This window comes from Ovis canadensis, chromosome 22 (genome assembly GCF_042477335.2).
Source record: "Ovis canadensis isolate MfBH-ARS-UI-01 breed Bighorn chromosome 22, ARS-UI_OviCan_v2, whole genome shotgun sequence".
NCBI classification, from domain to species: domain Eukaryota; kingdom Metazoa; phylum Chordata; class Mammalia; order Artiodactyla; family Bovidae; genus Ovis; species Ovis canadensis.
In genome coordinates this window covers 39,683,475-39,709,844 of record NC_091266.1, presented here as the reverse complement: position 1 = coordinate 39,709,844, position 26,370 = coordinate 39,683,475, and the positions used below count along the sequence as shown (strand labels likewise).

Sequence of the window (26,370 nt, the reverse complement as noted above, 5' to 3'; positions counted from 1 at the left end):
TGTAGACATTGACGAAAATTGTAGAAAAAAGCTGGAATGTCCTCTGGATGGTAAATCTTGGCACAAACAGTTGGCTGTAAGCCTCTGGGTGAAATCTGGTGAGGGTGGACACTGAGGGGCTTAGAGAGGGCTGCCTGCTCCCCTGGTGACTGTCCTGCAGGGCAGATGAAAACGTGTCTTTCAGGGAGAGAAATCAGCTGTGTGCAAATATCATAAAATGGGAGGTACATGCTTGCCAACCAGCTTTAACCAGATCTGCTGGAGAATTAGGGTGGAAATCACCTACCAGGAAGATAGCATGTCTAGCACTCATGTTGCCACTTTCTGGTCTGGTGCCCATGACAGGCATCACTAATCAATTATGGTACATTCTCATCCTCTGTCAATGGCTGACACTGTTCATCCATCCAGAGCCTGGGATCCCAGAGTCTTTCTAAAAACAAAACCCCAAATAGCTTCAGGAAGACGCTACCTATCAGTTGGCAGTGGTACCTTAGGATGAAACCATTGGCCATCCCCTGACGTAGTCCATTTCCTTTGTTTGACAGAAGAGGAAATGAGGCCCTACAAGGGGTAAGTGGCTCTTCTACATCACAGGGCCAGCAAGTGACAGCAAGACTAGGACTCGGGTGCTCTAGCTTTAGTTCATTCCAGTCTGGAATTCTAGCCTCCCTTCCAGAAGTTTTCTTTCTGTTTTTGGCTGAGGAGGGCAGGAAGGCCCCACTGAATCAAGAGAGCTCCTGGGGCACAGGGGAGGGCAACCATTCCACCTTCCCCGGCGAGAAGAGGCCTGTGCACAGCAGAAGACTTCTCTCTGGCTCCCAGAAAGGTCCAACCTGCTGCTGCCTGGAGCTCAATCCATGTCCTACCTGCTGCTGCCCACTTCTCTCATTGGCTAATAAACCCCAGCTTTGCCAGAGGCAGCATCTGAGTCAGGCCACACCAGCTGCCTGACCACTCTGAGGTGTGAACCTCGTCTTACTGGCGTGAGGGTGTCATGGCAGGGTGTGTTTGGGTGTTGTGTTAGGCCTTGCCACCCTTACCTCCCTCCTCCTCTCTCAGCCGCAAGGTCTGACCTAGAAAACCCAGCTCTGCCCCTACCAGACCCCCATAGACCCCTCTTGTATAACCGTGGGAAAGTTGGCTAGGAAATGGATGGGGGCAAATGTCCCCTTCAAACTGGAGAATGAAGGGAAGGAAGATCTATGGTGGTGTCCAGGTGAGTGGTGTGTATGTGTATGTGTGTTTGCTCTGTGAAGCCTTTGGCTGTGACCAAGTCACTCCCTTCCCACAGGAAGGAATTTCAGATTAATCTTGGCACCTTGGAGGAGTGCCAGCTACATGCCTACACAAGGCCTGGTAATGGGGATCCCAAGGGGAAAAGTCAGGGTCGTCCTGGGTAGAAAAGCCAGGCTGGCAGCCTTGGCCTGAGCCAGAGCTGTCAGCTGGTGGGAGAATCAGGGTAGGGCAGCAGGTATAGAATGAGTGAGCAACCCCTGATGTGGCCCACTGTGATGAGGCCTGCCACTTGGGCATCCCAGCAGACTTGCTGAGGTCTCAGCATCCGTGCACCCCTCCCCCAGAGTAGCAGCAGTTGGTTTTACTTTTGCCTCTTGGGTACCTGGGGCAACCAGGGTAAACTGTGGGAGCCTGAGCTATGGGCTTGTTTGCAGGAAGACAGACCCCAGGTGAGCCGGAGGTGCCAGCTACACTGATTCCCTCACTGGCTCCCCACCACTCTGGTGGGCCTTAGCCCCCACGTGATGTTAGGGGCTGCCATTCTAGCATCTCAGGGCCATTTCCTCAGGCCAGGCCATTGTACGAGTTATTGGAGACTTGGAGTTCTTTCCTTTATATTCAAATTTTAGCTAGAGCCAAGGAAAAAGATTTTAGTTCCTCAGAGACCTTCACAGTTGGGTGGTGACATCAGGCTCCAGAAGAGCTCATGGGGTTCCTGGAACCAACTCCCCAACTTTCTGAGTGGAGCAGTTTGTCCTGGTGGTGGAACGCTCAGGCTTTGTTGTCGGACAGACTTACATGAGTGTGACCGCACCCCCACCTCTTATCACCTGTGTGACACTGAGCCATTACTGCCTCCAAGGGACTCAGCCTTCTCATCTGCTAAGTAAGTGTTAGTCACAGAGTCGTGCTCAACTCTTTGTGACCCCATGGACTGCAGCCCCCCAGGCTCTTCTGTCCATGAGATTTTCCAGGCAAGGATACATCTCCTTCTCCATGGGATTTTCCTGACCCAGGGATCGAACCCGGGTCTCCTGCACTGCAGGCAGATTCTTTACCGACTGAGCTAATGACTCTAATTGCAGAAGTAGCCTCATAGAGTTCTCATGACACTTCCAGGAGACAAGATGCAGGCAGCCTTTCCTGCTGAGCCTGGAGCAGCTCTGGAGCATCACTAGGATGGCGATCACTGCCCTGTGAACACTGATCCTGTCCAGCCTGGATGGGGGCAGCATTTTCCCAATGAAAGGGTCCTAGGCACCTCCAAGCTACAGTAAAGAAGTGCTCCAGGGCTGGCCAAGAGACAGCCCCACACACCAGCCAGGGTCTGGCTCCATCTGCTAATTAGGGAGCGTTTATCTGGTGCCCAGCAGAACAAAGTGGCCGGTTCAGCCACACTGGAAGGCTGAGTTCAGTGAGGGTGTGGAGGGTGCTGAGGTGGAGGCTAGGAATGGGGCGGGTGTGGAGGCGTCCCTGGGGCTAAATGGACCACATTCAGATATACCTTTAAAAAAATCCACCCAAATAGGAAGCATGAGGCTGGTGTATAGCTGGAGTTAGGAGGCTCTGGTGTTTGACAAGCAGCCTTTCTTTCCTCTGAGACAGTGCTGGGCTGGTCTCCTGAGGAGCGGTTGCTCTCCATCTCTGGTGAAGGCTGTCCCAGCTGGCTCCCCAAGGAGACCAGGTTGTTTTTGTCCTGTGATTCCCAGGGCTCCACCCCTCATCTTGGAACCTTGTGAGGAGGAATCCCCAGTGGGAGGGTGGAGAGGAAGCCCTCTCTGTGCTCTGGGCCCTGCCCACCCCTCCCTCCATCTCACAGATTACTGGGGCAGGGACCAGGACCGGGGGATCCTGCCCAGGAAATCTACCACGCATAGGAGGACTCAAAACCATGAGATTTTATCCATGTAATGCATTAAGGGGACACTTTGGGTCAGTTTGAAAGACCTGGGTTTCCTGGCTCCGTAGTTGAGAACTGAGGTGAGGACGGATGGAGCTGTAAAACCACACTCTCCGCCCGCAGGTGAGGGGCCAGGACCTGGACCGGCAGTCTAGCTCTGAGATCCACATGCTAAACCCTTCTGTCCACTCTAACCTGTAACTTTGATGTGGCCCCTGCGTGGGCCAGAGCACTGCAGAGCCAGCGTGGGAGACTCCAGCACCTCACAGAGGAGGGGGGTCCTTTCCCTCACTTGCCAGGAAGGCTTCCACCTCAGAGCAGGTGGTGCTGCTGGCTGCTGGAGGTGGGTGCTGCTCTGACCCCCTGCCCAGGCTGGGGAGGGTCTGGGCTGGGCCGAGAGCGAGAGAAATTGTTCATTTCTCTGTGTCTGTTCATTTCCTTTTCCCTTGAGTCTTGGATTCCCCCAATGGGGAATCTCTCTGCCTCTTTCTTTCCCCAGTTTGTCTATTATCTTTCTCTGTCTCCCAAGGGTCTCTGAGTCTCGGCCTGTCTCTGGGCTTGGCTCTGATCATCGCTGTGGCCTTTCCCCAGCCTCCTTTCTGGAGGCGTTTTCTCTGGCCCTGGTATGTCTTTGTCAGTCTCTGGGTCCCTCTCGTCTGCATCTCTTCCCTGGGGATGCTGCCAGATCCCAAGCCAGCATGTGGAAGAAGAGCAAGTGAGGGCCTGACCCTAGTCTGTATGGGGTCAGACCTGACTGCAATGAGCGGGAGCTTGGCAAGTCTGCACCCCCAAGGGCAAAAGCCTGTGGTGGAGAGTGGGGCTGCTTCCCCTTCTCAGGGACTCTGGGGCCTCAAAATTAATCTTTTTCCTGATGATGGCTTATGTATAGAATCCAGTGACAGCTTTGATACCCTGGTTGGGGGGCTGTCCTGCCTCCAGAGGGCACACATGATGGCCAGCGGTTGGCTCTTCCCCCTTTCCCCTGCCTGCTCACAGCCCTCACCCAGGCTGCCCAGAGAGTTGGGCTCTGGGTTCCTGTGGTTGGGGTGGGCACAGGGAGGGCAGGAACCACAGGCTGGCTCCTCCCCTTCTCTGGCTGGACAGAGGGTCTCCTCTCCGTTCCATCCCCTAATCCCTTACTGCCCTGTGCTAGCTGTTCCTCCGGGGCCACCCTCCCCTGCTGCTGTCCCCACTAGAAATAGCTGAGCAGGGGGCATTTGCCCAGACCAGGGAGTGGCCCTTGCAGGGTCAGGCTGGCCCCCAAAATACCCCACCAGCTGTCAGGGATCGGGGTTAGAGAGGACACCACGAATAGCTTGGGCAGGGCTCCACTCTCCCCAGGCCGCTTCTCTCAGCAAGGGCAAGTTCTCTGGGCCCAGCCTCTGTCGTGAGCTAGAAGGCAGGTGGGGGTGAGCACCTGACCGTGTTTGCTGAGCACCTGCTAGGGGCCAGCCACTGGGTCCAGGGCAGGATTGAGGGGGTGGAGACAGATGACCAGGAGCTGACCACAGGCTAGCTCTTGGAGGCCTCTCCGTGTATAAGTCACACGTATGCCTGCAGCTCAGCGCGTTCCACACCCAGCCCCTGCCTGAGTGCCTCCCTCCTCCTTCCCCTCCTCCCTCCTTCCCTCTCTCAGTCACTGCACCATCTCTCACCCCTGCAGAGCCCTCCTCTCTGCCCCTGGCCCTTTGGCCAAGCCCTCCTGATTCTTCCCTCACATCCACAGCCTTGTTACCAGGCTTCCCAGCACTCCAGTCCAGCCCCTTCCAGCTGCTTCTCTGCATTGCAGCCAGTCAGCTCTTCTTTTCTATTGTTTATTTTTTTAATCATGAATTTGTTTAATCCTGCAGAAAATACTGTAATACATCAGTGGACCTTCTAACTAACACATGTTTACATTTTGCCACATTTTATTCACACGCTTATTTTAAATTGAGGTATACTTGACATCCCTTGTGGCTCAGCTGGTTAAGAATCTTCCTGCAATGCGGGAGACCTGGGTTTGATCCTGGGTTGGGAAAATCCCCTGGAGAAGGGAAGGGCTACCCACTCCAGTGTTCTGGCATGGAGAATTCCATGGACTGTATAGTCCATGGGGTTGCAAAGAGTCAGATACGATTGAGCTACTTTCGCTTCACATACTTGATACCAAATACTTTTTTTTTTTTTTTCAAGAAATAAAATGGTGCCGATAGAGGAGGTGTCTGATAAATGCTAGATTCCCTTCCTCCTGCCTTGGGTCTTACCAAGAAGGTGGAACTGGAGGCAGGTCTAGGGGAAGGGCTGGTTTGGTGGACTGAGAAGATGTCCACCTGTGTGGACCCCTGCGTGTGTGAAGGTGTGGAGGCAGGACTGCCTGCCCCTATCACGGTTCAGGGGATCCCGGCTTCTTGGAGGATGGAGCTGGGCAGGGAGGGCCATGGGTGCCGGCAGGCCTCAAGCAGCCAAGCCCTTTCCCCCCAGCCCTTCCTCCTCCTCCTGCACCTCGTGCTAGGGGGGCAGCTGCTGAGTTTATGAGGTCGCGAGCGGAAGCCATCACCTGGGTCGGCGGCAGCACCGCCACCTGGACAGGCAGCCTGCAGCTGGGCACCAGGGTGGGCTCCATGGGGAGCTCTTCCTCTTGCGTTTCCTGGTCCCCTGGCAGGAGTCAGGTTCTCCCCATCAGGAAAGCCTCGTTAAACCAGGTGGCCTGGCCGCAGAGCCTGGGGAGGGCAAGGCTGGCGTGGGTGGCTTGCCTCACTGCTTGGGCTGCTTGTCTAGGCTCCCCCGGCAACTGCCTGAGTGCAAGTTTTTGCTTTAGGGATTTTTCTCTTTTTCTTCTGGGACCCACTTGCCTTCCCCTTCTGCGAATTGTGAAGAGACACTAGGACGCCTTTGGCCTAAAGGGCCTCCAGAAGGGGGGCAAAAGCCTTGTTGTTATTCAGTCACTAAGTCATGTCTGACTTTCTGTGACTCCATGGACTGTAGCGTAGCAGGCCCCTCTGTCCTCCAGTGTATCCTGGAGTTTGCTCAAATTCATGTCCCTCGAGTCAGTGATGCCATCCAACCGCCTCATCCTCTGTCACCCTCTTCTCCTCCTGCCCTCAATCTGACCCAGCATCAGGGTCTTTCCCAATAAGTCCACTCTTTGCATCAGTGGCCAAAGTATTGGAACTTCAGCTTCCGTATCAGCCCTTCCAATGAATATTCAGGGCTGATTTCCTTTAGGATTGACTGGTTTGATCTCCTTGTAGTCCAAGGGACTCTCAATAGTCTTCTCCAGCACCCCAGTTCGAAAGCATCCATTTTTCAGTGCTTAGCCTTCTTTATGGTCCAACTCTCACATTCGTACATAATGTGGGCTAAATGGCTAACCTCAGTGACCAGGAAGGGAATCATCAGAGCAGTGACCCAGCATTGGCCCTGGATGCCATCAGCCAGATCAGGGTACTTGGGCCCCCCAGGGCAGCTGTTAGGAGTACCTGAGGTGCCAAAGGAATTCAAATCCAGTTGGGACCACCCCCAATCTGGCCCATCCCCGTGCCATATCCTGTCCAAAGACAGGTCTGCGCACCCTCAAAGTGAGCCCAGCTCCGCCCTCTTCCTTTCTGTCTACTCTGCCCCCACCGTGGTCCAGCCCCATCACATCCCACCTGGCAGTTGAACCAACCTTCTTGGGGATCTCCCTGCTTGTGCTCTTGTCTTCCCACCATTAGAGATCCTTCTAAAAAATCAGATTGTATAACACCCCGCCCCCCTTTTATAACCTTTCTGAAAGCCTTGTTTTCTTTTGGGAATGAACTCCCAATTCCTCACCCCACCCACCTGCTCTTCCAGACCTGTCCCCTGCCGCCTCCTGCCCTGGCTCTCAGATCACCTGCTTGATCCTGGGGCACCCGTGCAGTGCTGCCTTGGGGCCTTTGCCATTGCTCTTGCCACTGCCTGCAGTGACCTTCCCCCAGGTCTTCAAGCAGCCGACTCCTGGGTTTGAGACCTCCTGTGCCACCTCCCAGACAGGCCTTCCTTGATCACTTCCTCAGAAAGCGCCCCCAGCCCTGTTGCGTTGGGCTTCCCAGGTGGCACTTGTGGTAAAGAACCCACCTGCCAATGTAGGAGGTGCAGGAGACTCGGGTTTGATCCCTGGGTCAGGAAGATCCCCTGGAGGAGCAAATGGCAACCCACTCCAGTATTCTTGCCTGGAGAATCCCATAGACAGAAGAGCCCAGCAGGCTACAGTCCTTGAGGTCCCACAGAGTCCAACATGACTGAAGCGACTTAGCACAGACGCACCTGTTACGTTGTCACATTCTGTTGTCTTCAAGACATTTATCTCTGTGATAAATTATCTTCTCAACTCTGTCTATTGTTTATGTCTCATCCTTTTTTTTTTTTTAGATAGAGAATTTTAATTAAATTGGCATAGTTTATAAAACCAAACAGATAAAGTGGACTTTGTCAGTGTATTTTCAATCCTTGCCTTAACAGGCTAATGAACACAACTTGAAACACGTGTGAATCCTCCTCTGTTCTATGAGACAGTGAAGGGACCTTTTCAGTATTTAAATATATTAATATAACCAGTTATAGAAATCTAAATATAAAACAAATCTCTTATAGGTTTTGAGAAGGAATGCACCATCTCCCTAAAAAGTTTCATATTCCTTATTCAAGTTCAATCATCTCTTTAGAATAGGAAAAGTGATAGTACTTGTTGAACCGGAATTACTATCAAAATTAAAAAAGCTGACCATATTTGTTTAGCCACAGACCAATCTTATTTAAATCAGGACTGTCCAACAGAATTATTCCATCAGCCATTCATGATCTGAATTCTAGTGTATGAGGATCAATTTAAATATGGTACACATAAAAAGTCATGAGACACTTCTGTTTCATAATAAATAAGGCAGTGGCCAACTATTACTCATTGGTAGCTTTTTTGAGATAAGCTATCAAGTCCTCCCTCTCTCCCTTCTTCTTAATGCCAGCAAAGATCATCTTGGTTCCAGGGATGTACTTCTTGGGATTCTCCAAGTACTCCATGAGCGTCTCCTCTCCCCAGGTGATACCTTTGTTTTTGTTGGCATCTGTGTAAGAGAATCCAGCAGCCTGACCTGTCTTTCGTCCAAACAGACCATGGAGGTTTGGCCCAGTCTTGTGCTTCCCTCCCTTTTCCACAGTATGGCACTGGGCACACTTCTGAACAAAAATCTTCTTGCCCTTCTCAACATCACCCATTTTTAAATCATTCTTTTTCTGTGCGCGACCGAGAAGTTCCCCCTCACAAGCCGAACGTCCCGCTTTCTCTATGTCTCATCCTTGCTGGAATGTGAGCTTGAGAAGAGCAAAATCCTGCTTGTTCATCAACTTCTGTTTTCCCCAATGCCTAGGACAGTGCCTGAAACAGAGCAGATACTCAGGAAATTGTCATCAAATGAATGGATTGGGTGTGTGGTGAGCTGGCACTGAGAGAAGGGAATGGCCGAGAGAGGCCCACAGCCTTCTTCTCCATGCCACAGACAATATCTGCGTAGCTCCCATTCCCCCTGGTGGGTGCCCGTCTTTGCTTGTAGACTGGACATGCCATTGGGAACACTTGTAAGGATTAGCTGGGACAGAAAGTAACTTTCAACTTTAAAACTACTAGAAAACAACAGTGACAAGTTCGAGAACAAGGTGCATCTGGAAAGCAAGAATATTATGCTAAGAAAACATATGCAATAAATACTAAAAGTGAAATATTAAATGTGAAATACTAAATGTGAAATTAAAAATGTAATTGCAACATAAGACATTCAGTAGAGGGTCTGAGGGGAGGGATAAAGAAATTCTCTAAAAGATTAAAATACAAAACTTGGAAGAAAAGTTAAGATATAGATGATCAACCCAGAAGAGTCAATATCTGTTGAATAGGAGTTCTTACATGAGAGAACAGAGAATATAACAGAGAGGGAGAGAGATTAATGAAAGCAAGTTTTCTAATAATGAAAATGTATTTTGGGTTGAACGTTCTTTTAAATACTTCTGGTTGATCTTTCCAAAGATGGCCACTACATCTCCTGTTCCACATGACTTTTGCAATGAGACTTTGTTACCTCTTTCAGTACAGAATCGGTTTTCTCTGCTCTTAATCCTGTGCTTATCCTGAATCACAGATTTCAATAAGAATATCTTCCACTTGAATATATTCTTATCTGTAAGAAATGCATGATTAAATAGCTAATTATCTTTGTAAAAAAGATTAAAAAATCATGTTCTAATAAGAGAGAGGATGGGAATGAGGTTTGAAGTACCTCTTTCACTCCCTCTTTCCCTTCTTGTTTTCAGTAACATTTTCTTTGGGATAGCACAGATTAGTGACAGAAGAATACATGTCATATTTTCTAGGGGAAATTTTTATTTTCCAGTTTGGATTCTTCTAGTTTGAAAGAATTTGAAATTTTGTTACCATGTATATATATATTACTTACACAAAATATATTTCTGTATTGCTGTAAAATAAATAATGCTATAAAAGAAGATTTTTGTCTTGGAAGAAAGATACCATTTTTTAATGAAAGAAAAGTCTATGCGTGGAAATAAAGTATATCTGGTTTATGGGCGGGGGGGCAGGGAGAAAAATTAGCTAAAATCCTTATGGCAAACTGCTGGCTTTCAAGTTTTAATGTACATGAACTACTTAGCATCTTGTTTAAATGTAGGTCCTAATTCAGCAGGTCTCCCCGGGGTTTGAGATTCTGCATTTCCATCAGCTCTTAGGTTGGTTTCAGGATCACAGCTTGAGTAGTGAGGCTAGGGAGTATTGGAAAGATACATCTGAAGCCCTTCTTCTCCATCCCTTTCTGTTTCTTCCTTCTGTCCAAATGTGGCCAATCTCCCCTTTGGCCATGGTCCACTGTGATCAGATGGGAATTTGACCTGGTGAGTCTGGTGAAGAACACTGCTCCAGCACTTCTAGGAGCTGCCAAGGGTGGTGTGAGTGGCCTCAGAGGGATGGTGTGCTCATCACTGGAGGTGTTCCTGTGAGTTTAAATGGTCATGTGTCAGAGGTGTCATGAGCCCTGTGTGGGGAGGAGGAGGCTCCTCTGTACAGTTTCACCTTGTGCCTCTGTGTGCCTTCTACAAACCTGTGGAACCAGGATCTCAAGTTGGGGCTCATTCACCTGTGACTTTTACAGGTCATCCGGCAAGCTTCAATCCCCACCCTTCTCAGTCCTTCCATTTGGCATTCTAAATGCTGTATGTGTGATTTGGTAGGCAGGGCAGGGGGAGAAGGGGTGAATGCTTGGCTTCAGGAATAGTTCAATCATTTAGGAATATAATGCCTGACTTGATTGGATCTAGGAGTGGGAGGGGGTTCTGCATTTTATATTGTCTTCCCACCTTCAGTTTGGTTCAACAGACTTTGATTTAGAGCTCCTTTGTATTAGTCAGGACAAGTTAATTGCCTTGTAACAAACCCTCAGTGATTCAGTACAGTGAAGGTTTATTTCTTGCTCATGTCATAGACCAAAACAAGCTCTGCTCCAAGTAGTCACTCAGGGAATCCAGACTCTCCCATCTGGTGACTCAATTCCCCATGCATCTGTGTTTCCACCCAGCAAAAGACGGAGGAGAGAGTGCGAAAAATTGCAGGGAGATTTTATGGGTTGCCTGATGGAGGTACACATCACCCCTGCTCATATTCCATCGATCAGAATTCAGTCACATGACTGTACTTCCCAGCAAGGAAGGCTGGGAAATGTAGTCTAGCTGTGTGCCCAGCTATGTGTCAGACATTGTAATGAGCAGTGGGCACAGTTGCTTACAAGAGGCTCACAGGCTTTTGAAAGGAGGCAGATGTATGAACAAATCATTACCATACCGTAGTAAGTGCAGCTCCAGAAGTGTGACTGAACCACAGAAGCAATCTAGAGAAGGGAGTTAAGGAGGGCTAAAGGCCTCAAAGGTGGTGGGTTGGATTCCAGGAGAGAGGGACAGAATGTGCAAAAGCACAGAGCTCTGGAACAGCATGTTGTATCCAAGGAGGATGCTGGCAGGGCATACAGTGTGTGCGGACCTGCAGTAGCAGCAGGACACAAGACTGGAGAGGTCAGGCGGGGCAGAGGTCATGAATGGGCTTGTGTCCCACGGGAGGCTGACAGCCAAGGGCCCGAAGCTGAGATGGAACAGCCAGATGGAGGAGGATCGCAGCAACATCAGGGATGGTATGTGCTTGGCACTCTCCTCCCCAGAACCTTTGGAGAGGTTTGAGGTGTGTTTTAGCCTCTTGTGCTGTGGGGTGTCTGACAGAGGAAGATGTGGGAAGGTGGGCAGGGGCCTGACCCAAGGCACCAGCTGCAGCAGCACCCCTGGGCACTCCCTGGGCCCCTGTGGCTTCTGCCAGGTTCACCCGACAGCCCAGCTCTCACCGGTGGTTTCCAGTAGCTCCGGGGTCACTCAGGCAGGGGAGAGTCAGGCCCTCGGGAAGTGAGGGTGCCATATTGCTAGGGCCAGGCCACAGGGAAGAGCTGGACTCTGCACAGTGATCTCAGCCTCTGTAGCCCATTCTTCATGCTTTCCTTTTACACAAGCCTGGGAGGGGAGAGGCGAGGATGGGGTCCAGAAGTACCCGTACCCTTTTGGAAGAGAGAAGAAAATACGGAAGCGAGACACGTGGAGAAGGGGAGGGAGAGGAAGGCAAGGACGTTGGATTGTCCACTGGGAGCGTCCCACATGGCTTCTTTCCCAGAAGCCACAGGACCTGCTCTGAGATCTCACTGCCTGAACAGCAGTCTGGGCCCAGGACTACCGAGGGTCTGTCCTGGCCTCATCTCTGCCGGGAATGTGCTGTCTTTGCCCCAGACTTTGACCTGACTTTGATCCCATGGCTGGTCAGAGACCACAGTTCTGGGCCATTTGGAGGGATGATCAGGATGAGAGAATGAAGATGCACTGGGGCTGGAGGTATGGTTCAGCCAGAGAGAGAAGGTGGAGGTCTGCCCTCCCTCGGCCCCTTCCTCCTTCCTCACCTCCTTATGGGCCTCTCACTGTTAGTTTTAAAATTAATTTAGGCTGCGGTGGGTCTTCATTGCTGCAATGTGGCCTTTCTCTAGTTGTGGCGAGCGGGGTCCACTCTTCATTGCCATGCATGGGCTTCTCGTTGAGGTGGCTTCTCTTGTTGTGGAGCGCAGGCTCTCGGTGCACGGGCGTCAGTAGTCGTGCCTTGCGGGCCGTAGAGTGCGGGCTCAGTATCTGTGGCATGTGGGCTTAGTTGCTCCACAGCTCGTGGGGATCTTCCTGGACCAGGGATGGAACCTGTGTCCCTTGCATTGCAAGGTGGATTCTTAACCACCAGGGGAACCCCCCTCTCACTCTTCGTTGACAGTCCTTAGGGGTCCAGGCGGGAGAGGGAAGTGTCAGGCAGCTCTGAGACCTTGTGAGGGGTCTCTGGTGAGGTTAGGGGATAGAGAGACACCTCTCCCCAGGAGGGACCAGAGTGACCTTATCCAGGACCCCGCTGGAACTGCCACCCCAGTGTGGGCAGGCTCACCTTAGCTGACCTTATTCTCTGTGGGGAGTGTCTGTGCTGACACCCTGGACCGGTCCCAGGCTTTCTTTGGCGATTCGTCCCTGCACAGATGTCTCCTTCCCCACTGCTCCATCCCATGTCCCGGGCAGACTTGTCTTTCCAGAATTCCACTTTCACATGGTTCCTTCTGCTCAGCATCCTCCAGGGGCTCCCTCTTGCCCTAAAGAGGAAGTCCAAGTTTTTCCTTCTTGTGTCAGATGACTGTCCAGCCAACTTCTTACACCACCCGGCACTCACTCTTGCAAACCCAGCACCCGGCTCCCATAGCCCCCCTGTTTTCCTGGGCATGAGAGGAAGGAGGACCCAGACAGCAGCACAGGGGTGTTGGGAGGAGATCGGAGTGTAGCTCCAATTCCACGGCAGGAAACCACGTCTCAGGCCCTGTGAGTCCTCGGGGAGCTCTGCTCGTTCTCAGAGCTGGGCTTAGAGCTGACAGAATCCAGAATCTCTGACCCAGTCTTTGGTCCCTAGCTTTCCAGGTGATTGGCTGCTCTAGCAATACTCCTTTCCTTCCTAGTCCAGGGAAATGTGGGCCATGTGCGTTGGACTGTGAAGTTACAGGTGAGGGACCCTGAAGTCCTTTCAGCCATCGATAGTGAGGGCAGGGTGTGACTGACAGCCCGGAGCAGCTCCCTCAAAGCAAAAGGGGCTGGAGGAGGAACAGGAAGATCCATCCCACTGGAGCTTCTTTACCTTGGAAAGGGCGACCTCATTTATCAAGCATGTATGTAAGCCAAGCACTGTGCTCACCTGTGTAATCTCATTCAATCCACACACCACAGTGGGGAGGCTGTTTTCACTCACTGCCCCCTTAAAGATGAGAAAACTGGATCCCAGAGTGGTTAAGCGACCCTGTCAGTGTCACATAGCCAAGACGGGATGGAACTGGAACCCTCTGCCCTAGACTCCCACCCCATGCTTTTTCTCCAGAGGTTGTGGGTCTGCATGGTGGAGGTGTGTGGAAGGAGCCCCTTACGTATTTTCATGGGGGGAGGCAGGGCCGCCTCTGGTTTGGACACTTTCTAGGATAAGGCCATTATGCACATCCCTGCTTCTTCACTCTGCATCTCTCTGTGGGTGTTGCAGGCCCCACCACGTTAATGTCAAATACATCCCAGCCAGCTCCCACGCACCCAATGAGCTGCTGGGAAAGCCAGAGGTCTCCTCCCCAAACAGCCCACGCACAACAGCTGGGCAGCTCCCCAGAGGCCCCTGGAGGTTCACAGTGGGGCCAGGCCTGGCCAAGACACCTCCCAGACCCGTCTGTCCCTCATGGGCTCTGTGCCTCCGTGACCTCAGGGCTGTAGGTTCCCAAGCACTTTTCCTGGCTCTGGGGATACAGGCTAGCGCCATACCAAGAGTGATGCTGGTGACAGCAGTGATAATAATAGCTCACGTGCGGGGGCCGCTAGTCTGTGCCATGCTCTGTGCCAAGTACTTTACACACATTATCCCATCGAATCCTCTCACCCACCCCATCAGGCACATTCTATAACTGTCCTCATTTGGCAGATGAGAAAACTGATTTGAACCCAGATCTGAGTAGCTATGTACCGTTTATTATTATTCACATTTTCCAAAACGTTGTGCAGGCACCTTGTGAGCACAGGAAGAGGCTTTGGGGTAATATATGGGCTAATTCTTTCTCTTTTTGTAATTATGCATTGTTTCAATGTGTGCTAGGGTTAGGGGGTGAAGTCTTATGTGTTCCCCAAATGTGTATGTTGAAGCTGTAATCCCTAGCACCTCAGAATGTGACCTTATTTGGAAATAGGCTTGTTGCAGATGCAATTAGTTAAGATGAGGTCATGCTGGTGGGCCCCTAATCCAATGACTGATATCCTTATAAAAAGGAGAAATTTGGACACAGGCAGGCACACAGGGAGAACGCCATGTGAAGATGAAGCCAGAGACGGGGTGATGTTTCCATAAGCCAAGGAACACTGAAGATTGCCAGCAAATCACAGAAACTAGGGGAGAGGCATGGAGCAGAGCCTCCCTCACAGACCTCAGAGGGAGCTAGCCCTGCCAGCCCCTTGTTCTCAGACTTCTGGACTCCAGAACTGAAACAATGTATTTCCATTGTTTAAGCCATTCAGTTTTTGATGTTTTGTTGTGGTGACCCTAGCAAGTTAATCCAGTTAGAATATGAGTGTGTGTGTGTGTGTGTGAGTGTGTGTGTGTGTGTGTGTGTGTGTGTGTGTGTGTGTAGTGTTCCCTGGTAGCTCAGCTGGTAAAGAATCTGCCCGCAATACAGGTGACCCTGGTTTGGTTCCTGGGTCAGGACAATCCCCTGGAGAAGGGATAGGCTACTCACTCCAGTATTTTTCAGCTTCCCTGGTGGCTCAGATGGTAAAGAATCCACCTGCAATGCAAGAGACCTGGATTCCATCCCTGGGTTGGGAAGATGCTCTGGAGAAGGAAATGGTAACCCACTCCAGTCTTCTTGCCTAGAGAATCCCCATGGACAGAAGAGCCTGGAGGGCTACAGTCCATGCGGTCACAAGAGTCGGACACGACTGAGCAACTAAGCACAGCACACACATATAGTTTGTGTACACACACACACACACACACACCAATACACTTATGATTTCATAGATATTATTGCTTTGGATGTGACTTTTGATAGGCTGAATAATGCTCCCCCACAGAGATGTCCCTATTCTAATTCCTGGAACCTGGGCTTGTTACCTTCTGTGGTGAAAGGAGCTTTTTAGATTTGATTAAGGATCTTGGAAGGGGGAGAGTATTCTCGATTATCCAGGTGAGCAGGAGGGGCAGGAGATTCAGAGGAGGAGGTGTGACAGTGAAAGCAGAGATTGTTGGGCTTTGAAGATGGAGGATGGGGCCATGAGCCCAGAAGTATGGGTGGCCTCTGGAAGCTGAAAATGGCAAGGAAACCAAGTCTCCACGCTGAGCTTCAGGAAGGAAACAGCTCTGCTGACACCTGGATTTTAGCCCCTTAGGACTCATTTTACACTTCTGACCTGAGCTCTAAGAAAATTAGTTTGTGTTGTTTTAAGGCACTGAGCTGTAGTAAGTTGTTATAGCAGTCACAGGAAACTAATATACAACAAAAATAACTATTTAAGTTTTTCCAGAAAGGGACTCAAAGAAAAGTAATAGATAAATTGTAGTAGTGGTATCGATCCCATGTAGGGAAGGGGGCTTGTGCCTACATTTGGGGGACTCTGTGCTGCCCTACCTCCAGGGGGAACTGTATCATTTGGGGAAACCCCATGGCCTGGGCTTCACTCCAGCCTATCACTCCTTTGCTCTGTGTTGTTGAGCAAGTTACCTAACTTCTCTGTGCGCCTGTCTCCTTGCCTATGAAACACAGAGTGAACCGCACCTACTTTGTTTGCAGCACGTAGTAATCATTCTGTTTTGCCTCGATCATTGCTCAATATTCTAATCTTCTCTGATTCTCTTAACAGCCCCGAGAGGCTGGCAGGGGAGGATTGATTCGTGGATCATTTTTGAGCACCTGGCTTCTGCTCTTCTCTTGCTTCTTCATGATTGTTCATAGTGGGTGCAGAGGCCAGGGAACTTGTGAGCTTGTGAACCACCCCACCCCTGGGTCTCCTTCGTCAGCAGACCTCAGCTCTGGGAGGGCAGGAGCACCCCTAGCATCAATGTTGCAGAGTCAGACTCAGAATCAAGGAACCCTTGCTTGAGAGTGTATTGTATTTGTGCACACGATGACAAGCCGGTGCTTCCTGGAGAGGGGACCTTGGGGTAAGCAAGGCCAAATTGAGGTGCATGGGCTCCCTGGGGAGGATAATTTGATGTTGCCTTCAAATTGGTGGTCTTTAAAAATGTGTTGAGAATGTCTTCAGCATCTGTGGGACGGTGTCGGGGGAAAGTGGAGAAGGGCCCTGGTAGTACCCAAAGCCTCCTCTGTTGCCCTGAGTTGTTCATCTCAGACCCTCAGCAAAGCAAAGCACCCACCTGTTTCCAGACTCAGCACTTAGACAGCAGTTTAGTGAGTAAGGGCTATTACTCAAGCAGGCATCTGGGGCATCTCACCTGCCATCCCCCACTGCAGAGTCTCCATCCACATGCAGTACCAGCCTCGAGATGAGCTCTGGAATGGATTCCTTCTCCACGTCGTCATTTTCTCGGATGCTTTCAGATGCCATGACTGCACCACCCCCATCCTTGTGGAGCGGGACACCAGGCCTCTGCCTGTATCCTGCTCTGGGGCCAGCTGTGTGGTCATCCCCAAACCACTGGAATAAATGATCAGAGGGGCCTCCACCCCTGATCCCACCACTTTCTCCAACACATGGCGGCGTTTCATGGAATTCATGACGAGTCATTGCGCTCCAGTCTGGGTGCTTCCTCTAGCAGTCCTGAAACTCCCACTGCCCAGCCTTTGTGTTGGCCGTTTTCCCCACTGGAATGCCCTCTTGCCCTTTCTCCACCTCCCCTTTGTGCAAGGCTTACACCTAACGTGTCCTCCTCTGAGAAGTCTGCTTTGCTTCCTCCAGCCATACGAGTCTTGTGCTTTCCTGAGCCCCATCACATGCTTTTTATGCCTCTCAGAAGCCTGGCACTCATCTAACACTACTGGCTAAGCCTCTTGTGCCCGTGTGGCTTTCCCAGCTCCCAGTCACATCATGGACCGTGATGTATACGCTTCCCGAATCCCACCCATTCAGTGCCTGGAACATCATGGTAATGGCTTGGTTGGGAAGGGATTTGAAGTCATGAAAGCTTGCACGCTTTCCAGAAAATGTTCAAGGACGACTTCTTAGGCTTGTTAAGGACTCTGGGACCCAGGATGGGCTCTCTCACAAAGCTGGCACGTGTACCAACACCCTGAGTCTTCAGTGTGGCTTGTGCCCATGCCCCAGCCACCAAATGCATCCAAGGAAGGTAGCTCCTTGCCAGGGTGGAGGGGTCCTCTCTACCCTTTGTCTCTTCTGCTGCTGCTTCCGGGATACCTAAGGTGTCGAGTCTGTTCCCCAAAGACTCTAGTGGGTTTGGCAAGAGAGCCTGTATCCTTCCTATCCATCCACCCTCAACCTCTCCTTATCTTGGGAACTCTCTGAGCAGCTGCCAGGCTACCTCGTGGCTGTGCTGCCCCTTTCTGTGTACAGAACATGTCTCCTACAGCATCTTCTCTGGGTCCTCGTATCTTCCCTGTGAGTTGCATCATCTTCCCCCGTTGCACAGACAAGAATAAGTGCCTTGCACAGGGTCACTGTTCAGCCAGTGCCGTTTGGAGCCCAGGCTCCAGACTTGAATGCTGTGCTGAGGGCTCTGTGTGCGGCTGCTCCTGGGGTGACAAAGAGAGAATTGTCATGACTCCTCTCTGCTGTAGAGCCCTGGTGTCTTATTCTTTCTTTTTTTATTGTGCTGAAATATGCATAACATCAATCTTACCATTTTTGTAGTATGGTAAAATACACATAAAACTTATTTTCACCTTTTTAAAAACGAAATCTTTTAACAAATTATTTATTGATTTATTTGACTGCGTTGGGTCTTAGTTGGAACACTCGGGATCTCTGTTTCATCATGCGGGATCTTCTCTTGCACCGCAGTCTCAGTGGTTGTGACACGTGGGCTTCGTTGCTCTGTGGCGTGTGGGAATCTCAGTTCCCCAACCCGGGATGGAACCCGTGTCCACTGCATTGCAAGGCAAATCCTTAACCATTGGACCACAAGGAAAGTCCCTCATTTTAACCTTTTTTAAGTGTACAGTTCATCGGCATTAAGTACATTTACACTGATGTGCGGCCATCACCACCATACTTCACAACTTTTCATCTTAGTTTCTCCTTCAAGTCCTAGTGTCTTATACCTTCTAGGGGTTAGTTCCTTTTTAATCCAGGTGTCACAACCCTTCAAGAGCCAAAGGTGTGCATCTTTGGAGGGTTTTTTTTTTTTTCAATTTTTAAAGTTGTAGTCTATATATAACTTTCTTTTGGTTGTGAGTACTGACTTTTTACCCCTTTCTGTCTGTATGCCTCTCATTTATTTCTCTTGTGTTAATACCTTGGGAGGCAGCATAGATCCAATAACAGATGGAAGTAGTGGAGAGCGTGCTTGTTTTATCCCAGTGTTTCTTCACTGAGGAGTGTTGTAGGTAAATGTCCTCAGATCAAGAAAGTTTGCTCCCATTTCCTGTTTGCCACATTAAAAAAAAATCATAAATAGGTGTTGAGTTTTATCAAAGAATGATTATGTAGTTTTTATCCTTTACCTGATAAATGTGGCAAATTACATTAATAGATATCTTCTAAGTATGTGCCATTCCTACACCTTCAGTGAAATTTCATAGAAATGGGACTCTAGTGGTAGAATTTCTGAATCCTTTCTTTCACTCACTTGATTCATTCAGACTATGGTAGTCAAGAGACCGGTGTCTGTAGCCAGATTGCCTGGGTTCAAATCCCAGTTCCACATCTTGTTTTATAGGCAGGTTATTTAATCTCTCTGTTTGGTCGTTTCTTTCTCTGGGAAATAGGGTATTAATAGTACCTACCTCAAAGAGTTGGTATAAGAATTGAGATGAGCAGGTGCCTAACCACTTGCCTGGTGGCCCAGATAGTAAGGAATCTGCCTGCAGTGGAGGAGACCCTGGTTCGATCTCTGGGTTGGGAAGATCCCCTGGAGAAGGGAATGGCTGCCCACTCCGGTATTCTCGCCTGGGGAATCCCATGGACAGAGATCCTGGTGGGCTATAATCTATGGGGTTGCAGACTGTGCAATCTATGGGACACGACTGTGCGACTAATACTTTGGGCTTCCCTGGTACCTCAGTCGGTAAAGAATCTGCCTGCAGTGCAGGAGACCTGGATTCAATCCCTGGATCAGGAAGATCCCCTGGAGAGGGAAAGAAGGAAATGACAACCCACTCCAGTATTCTTGCCTGGAGAATCTCACGGACTGAGGATCCTGGTGGGCCCATGGGCTCGAGAGAGTCGGACATAGCTTAGCAACTAAACCACCACCAAGTGCCTAACACAAACTCAGTTCTCAATAAATCTTATTTTTATCATCAAGCATTTATACCAGGACCTGTGGTAGGTGCTGGGAACTCATGGTTAGGGTAACTACATGGCTCCATTAACCAGTACAATCTCGGAAGTCCTATTTTGTACCTTTTATCCTGACATAATTATTAATAGTGTTCCTTTTCGCTCTCCGTAGCTTCCCATTTTGGATGATAAAGTTTTTGATCGCCGACTGATAGATGAAGAGGTCAGTGTAATGTGGAGGGTCTGGATAGACTTTGTAGCTGAGGTTCCCTAATGTGAAGCAGAATTGGGGTTGGAGTCAAGATAGAGAACTTTCTGGCCCCCACAGGCATCTCACTCAGCCTTTTCCTTGTCTTTTTGTTTGCATTTTTTTCCAGCAAGAAATCTGCAGTCATCATTAGCTTTATTCCCCTGAATGTAAAAATGTCTTTTTTCCTATGGTTGCTTTTAAGATTTTTCTCTTTATTACTGATTTTTTAGTAACCTGCTTATGATGTGCCTTGGTATAGTTTTCTTTATGTTTCTTGACTTTGCAGTTGAATTGCATAGGAAGGGGTCTATGAGTCCAAAGAAGAAAGGAAATTTAAAAAAAATTTGAACATAGTGAAAACACAGTATATGAAAATTTGTGGGTCACAGCTAAAGTACTATTTAGAGAGAAAACTATCATCATGATATGTCTGAATTTTAAAAGAAAGTTTAAAATCAATCATCTAAATTTTCACTTTAAGAAAAAAACTGTAAACCTAAATTAATTAGAAGAAAAGACATTATGAGAACAAAACAATAAAATAAAGCTAGAAAATAGTAAAAAAAACCTAACAGAACCCAAGTCGGCTCTTTGAAAAGATTAATAAAACTGATAAACTCCTACTAAGAACAACCAAAGAGAGAAAAGACACATTACCCATATCAGGAGAAAGAGAAGATACTACTTCAGGTGAAATAATAATAAGGGAGTGTTAGTAACAGTCATTAAATCCAATAAGACAACATGGACAAAGTCTCTGGAAAACACAACTTTTTCAAAGCTGACTCAACAAGAAAAAGAAAAATGTTAAGTGCCTTTATACCTGTTAAAGAAATTGAATTCATAATCAAATACTTTCCTGCAAGGAAAGCTCCAAATCCACATAGTTTCACTGATGAACTCTATCCAGCATTCAAGGATGAAATAATACCATTCTTACACTCAGAAAGATGGAATAGTTTCTAACTCACTGTATAAAGTGAGCATAATCTTGATATCAAAACCTGATGAGAACATTATAAGAAAGGAAAATATCAGAATACCATGAATGTGGATGCAGATTTTTTCTTAAAAATATTTAGCAAATCAAGTCCAGCAGTGTATAGAAAGAATAATATACCATAACCAAGTAGAATTTATCTCAAAAATGCAACTTGGTTCAACATTTCAATATCGGTATATTTCACTATATTGGCAGACTATAGGAGAAAAAATGCATCAGTCGATTCAGTAAAAGCATTTGACAAAATTCAGCACTCATTTATAATAATGATTTTTTTTTTTTTAACATCTCAGTAAACTAGAAATCAAAGAAAGCTTTCTTATCCTGGGCATCTATAAAGAACCTGCTAGTATCATCTTACTTCCTGGTGAAAGACTGAGTATTTTCCTCTTAAGATTGGAATAAGGCAGGACTTCCTTAATGGTCCAGCTGTTGAGACTCTACGCTTCCGCTGCAGGGCGTGCATAGCTTTGATCCTGGTCAGGGAACTAACATCCAGCATTCCACTCCATATGGCACCTCCCAAAAAAGATTGGAATAAGGCAAGAGTGTTCTCTTTTACTTCTTTTATTCAGCATGGTCCTGGACATTGTAGCCAATGAAATAAGAAAAGACATACATGTTGGAAATAGAAAGATATATAATGGTCTTTTTTTCCCCCCTGAAATGACTGTCTATGTAGAAAATGCTAAGAAATCTGCAAAAGACAAAAATACCTATTAGAATCAATAAATAATTTTAACAAAGTTGCAGGATACACGTTCAAGATGCAAAAGCCAATTGTATATTTGTATACTACTAGCAGCAAACAATTAGAAAATGAACATGTCAAACACTGTTAATAACAGTTTCAAAACACATAAAACTTATCACATCAAGAGAATGACAAGACAAGCTACAGATTGGGAGTAAATATTTGCAAAGACATGTCAGATAGATGACTGTTATCCAAAATATATAAAGACCTCTTAAAATTTAACAATGAGAAAATGAGCAGCCTGACTAATAAATAAAGATCTTAACAGATGCCTCACCAAAGATATATAGATGGCAGATAAGCATATGAAGCAGTGCTCAACATTGTCTGTCATTAGGAAATTGCAAATTAAATCTACAAAATCCCATCATGATGCACCTGTATCAGAATAGTGAGAACCCAAGGGACTGACAATACCAAGTGTTGGCAAGGATATAGAGCAACAGGAACTTGCATTCATTGCTGGTCATGGCGCAAGATGGTGCAGCCACTTTGGAAGATAGTTTTTTTTACAAAACTAAACGTACTTTTACCATGCAGTTCGGCAATCATCCTCCAAATGGGCTCAAAACTATGTCCACACAAAAACCTGCACATGGATGTTTTCAGCAGCATTATTAATAATTGCCAAAACTTAGACACAACCAAGAAGTCCTTCAGTAGGTGAGCAGGTAAATAAGCTGCAGTACATGCACATGATGGAATTCTGCTGCTGCTGCTGCTGCTAAGTCGCTCCAGTCGTGTCCAACTCTGTGCGACCCCATAGACGGCAGCCCACCAGGCTCCCCCGTCCCCGGGATTCTCTAGGCAAGAACACTGGAGTGGGTTGCCATTTCCTTCTCCAGTGCATACGAGTGAAAAATGAAAGTGAAGTCGCTCAGTCGTTAGCGACCCCATGGACTGCAGCCTACCAGGCTCCTCCAGCCATGGGATTTTCCAGGCAAGAGTACTGGAGTGGGGTGCCACTGCCTAATCAGTGTTAAAAAGAAATGAACTATCAAGCCATGAGAAGACATGGAGGAAACTTAAATGCATATTGGACATTTAAAAAATTAAAGAATCTATTTCGAAAAGACTACATAGTGTATGATTCCAACTCTGTGATCTTGTAGTAAAGGCAAAACTATGGAGATAGTAAATTCCAGTGGTTGCTGGAATTAGTGGAAAGGGGATGAGTCGGTGGAGCACAGAGGTTTTTTAGGGCCATGAAACTACTCTATATGATACTGTCATGGTGGACACACGTGATACATTTGTCCAAACCTATCAAATGAGCAATATCAAAAACAAACCATAGGGTGAACTATGGACTTTGGATGATAGTTCTTTGTCACTGTAGGTTCATCGATTGCAATTAATGTGCTGCTCTGGTCTGGGATTTTGATGCGGGAGACTGGGAATGTACTCAGTGAGGAAGTCCATGAGAATTCTCTATACTTTCTGCTTCATTTTGCTTTGAACCTAAAACTTCTCTTTAAAAGTCTATTAAAAAGAAAACTTATATAAAGCTACAGTTATCAAGATGGAGCGGCACAGGCATAGGCTAGATATATAGATCAAAGGGATAGAATTGAGAGGTCGGGAATAAACCCATACATCTATCTTGAACTGGTTTTCTGCAAAGGCACCAAGACTATTCAAGAGGAAGGATCTCCGCTTGAGGGCAATGAGATGAACTTGTACCAAAAAGTCTCAAAAAACTATGTGAAGTGCTGAAATGGGGACTGTTGGAATTCACAGAGTCCTATTGTGACCAGGGGTGCTGTTAGAATTCACAGAGAGGAAGAGTGACCTTAGGCTGGATGGTCAGGGGCTTCCCAGTGTAGATATTTCCTGATACTTTCATCAAAGAAGGAAGGGATGAGGACTTTAAGAAAAGTCATACGATGTATGGCTATCATCCCTGTCTGTTTCTGTGATTCTTCCTGTGGTCCTGCGTCTAACACAGGGCCTGGTGAACCCATAGAACAGACAAGCCATGATCTCTGAATCCCCAGGGAGATGAGGTGACTTTGCCTCTTCAGACATGATTGAAGCGACTTAGCAGCAGCAAGGGGGATCTCTAGATCAGGGAACCCACCAGCCTCTTGTAGAAACGAATGTTCCCTTTGTTCCTGAGCTGGAAATGGTCACAAGCATTGGGGCCTCAGAGCTGGAGTCGCTGGGAACTCCACCCACTCGGAAGGGCGAGGAGCCGAACTCTTGGGTTACAGATGTGCCCCAGCTGGGTCTGGGGCCCACCCCTCTCCCTCCCCAGTGTTTATTGCTGCTCAGCCCTGCCCAGGGAGAGCTGCCGAATCAGCTTTCTCTGGCCGGGGCTGGCTCTTGGAGCCGAGCTGTCCTGTATCTCTCGCACTATCCACCCCTTAGATAAACAGCCTGGCGTCCTCCACACGCTGCAGAGCTCTGATGTGGTTGCTCAGGGCTTCCTCAGCCAAACGCCTCTTGCTCTGAGAGGGACCCTGGCAACGGGCCCTGCTTTTCCTCCAGCCCAAGTCAGGCCCTTGCGGGAGTGACAGGAGAATCCACTTCCTGCCCAAAAAGGTGGCTGCAGCAGAATTCTCTGAGGGGCGGAGCTTCCTTCCTCATGGCCCACACACCCAGGCTTCCTCCCCAGGGAAGGTCTGGGCAGCTTCTTCATCAGACAGCCCCCCTCAGCCTTCCTTTCATGTGACTTTTCTCTATCAGACTCTCGTCCTGCAAATTAGACACCCACCAGGTTATACAACTCCGCTTCCCCGGTAGCTCAGCAGTAAAGATTCCTCCTGCAAAGCAGATGTGGGTTCAATCGCTAGGTGGGAAGATTCCCTGAAGAAGGAAATGGCAACCCTCTCCAGTATTCTTGCCTGGGAAATCCCACGGACAGAGGAGCCTAGAGGGCTAAGTCCAGGGGTCGCAGAAGAGTCGGGCATGACTTAGCGACTAAACAACAACAGGTTATCGAACCCACTTTGCAGCCCACCTGGCCCCAGGTGGGGGGACATTCACCTTGTGTATTACACGTGATGGCAGATGTTTATCCCCAGCCCTGACGTGCTGTGCACGAGCCACACCACTGACTGGTGAGGTCTTGCAAGCCCCCCATGCTGAGTAAACTCAGCTGGCCGCCTGTATTTGGTTTACTCTGGAGTCTGAGCCAGAGGATTTGCTTTCTTTGAAAGGTGACCTGTAGGCAGAGAAAATGTCACCAGCATCTGGTTAGCAGTGCGTTGCCTTCCTGTGGCCAGTAAGCCCTGGAGAAGACCAGGAGGACAGATGCTGAGGCTGAGCAGTGGTGGTGGGATCAGATGACAGGTGTAGCTGGGATCCGCAACTGAGGGCGGCAGGTCAGCTGGGTGCTTACAGCTCTGGGGAGGGCCCACTGACCCAGTACTTTAATTATATGGGCTTGTCTTGGCCTCAGAGGGACTCCGATTAAGACAGAGGTGGGGGAAGAGGGAAAGCTATAATGGAAGGAGGAGGTGCGAGGGAGGCCAGCTGCCTAGCATCCTCAAGAGGCCTTCTGAGGAAAAACTCAAATCTGCGGGGCTGTCAAATGACCCCTCCCTTCCAGGAGGCACATGAACCCGGTGGGGAGAGGTCAGGCTGCTTTGGCAAGCAAGGCACAGGGAATGGGACCATCACTCTGCCAAGACAGAGCTGGCCTCACCTCCTACAGGAAGTCTTCCCTGACCTCTCCCTTCAGGTCCCACAGGATGCTGGTCATACATCCTCACCATTCCCCGTCACTCCAGAACTTGCTTGTCTGTCTCTAGCACCAGGACAAAGCTTCACAGACCTCTGGGCAGAGCCCAGGAAACTGCAATTTTAATAGACGCCTCCCTCCGCCAGGGCTTTAAGCTATGCTTTGAGAACCATCTTGCTCTAGAGCAGCCTGTCCATAGTATATAATGTAATATCAATATAATATCCAAATATATCAACCATATTTAAATTTAAATTCTTCTAGTAGCTATGTAAAATCATAAAACAGGTAAAATTATTTTAAGAGTATTTTTACTTAAGCTTTCATATCCAGAATATTATCATTTCAACATACAATCAGTACAAACATTGTTAATGAGATATTTCACTTTTTTTGTTTCGTACTAAGTCTTTGACACCTGGCACATATTTTACACGTACAGGGCATCTCAATTTGCATGGGCCATATTTCAACAGCCACATGCGGGTGGTGACTGCAACATGAGACAGCTCTAGAGCTTTGTTGCTGAATGTGACCGTGGACCAGCAGTTTCGGCATCACCTGAACTTGGTGGAAATGGAGGATCTCGGGCCCCTGCCTGGACCCACTGAATCAGCACCTGCTTTTTAACATGTTGGCAGAGGTGCTTTGTATGTGTGTTGAAGGCAGTGAAGCCCTGCTCCAGATGGAGACCATGAGCTCCTTGGTGTAGAGACTGTGATGTAACTCATTTCTAGCCCCTCACAGAGGGCTGGCATCTAGAAGGCACACGGCCAATGTTTTGAGAGGAAAGAAAGGACCACGTGAATCTTCCCCTGCCTACTTCTCTTGGCATCACCTTCCCTATGCATTGTTGGTGAGAATCTCAGAATCCTAGGTCTGAAAAAGAATTTAGCAGTCAGCAAACAAATGTAGATCAGAGCAGATAAGCAACTTAAAGTTTCTGTAGCCTAACTCCTGCGAGCCCCGGAGAGACAGGGCAATTTGGGCA

At 48.5% G+C, this 26,370-nt stretch overlaps 1 protein-coding gene and 1 pseudogene across 2 annotated transcripts in view; one reads left to right on the top strand and one right to left on the bottom strand.

The window, feature by feature from the left end:
- SH3PXD2A (SH3 and PX domains 2A) overlaps positions 1-26,370 on the top strand; it is a 250,247-nt gene that overhangs the window by 71,923 nt on the left and 151,954 nt on the right. The window lies entirely within an intron of this gene.
- LOC138427529 (cytochrome c pseudogene) lies at positions 7,993-8,383 on the bottom strand (annotated as a pseudogene).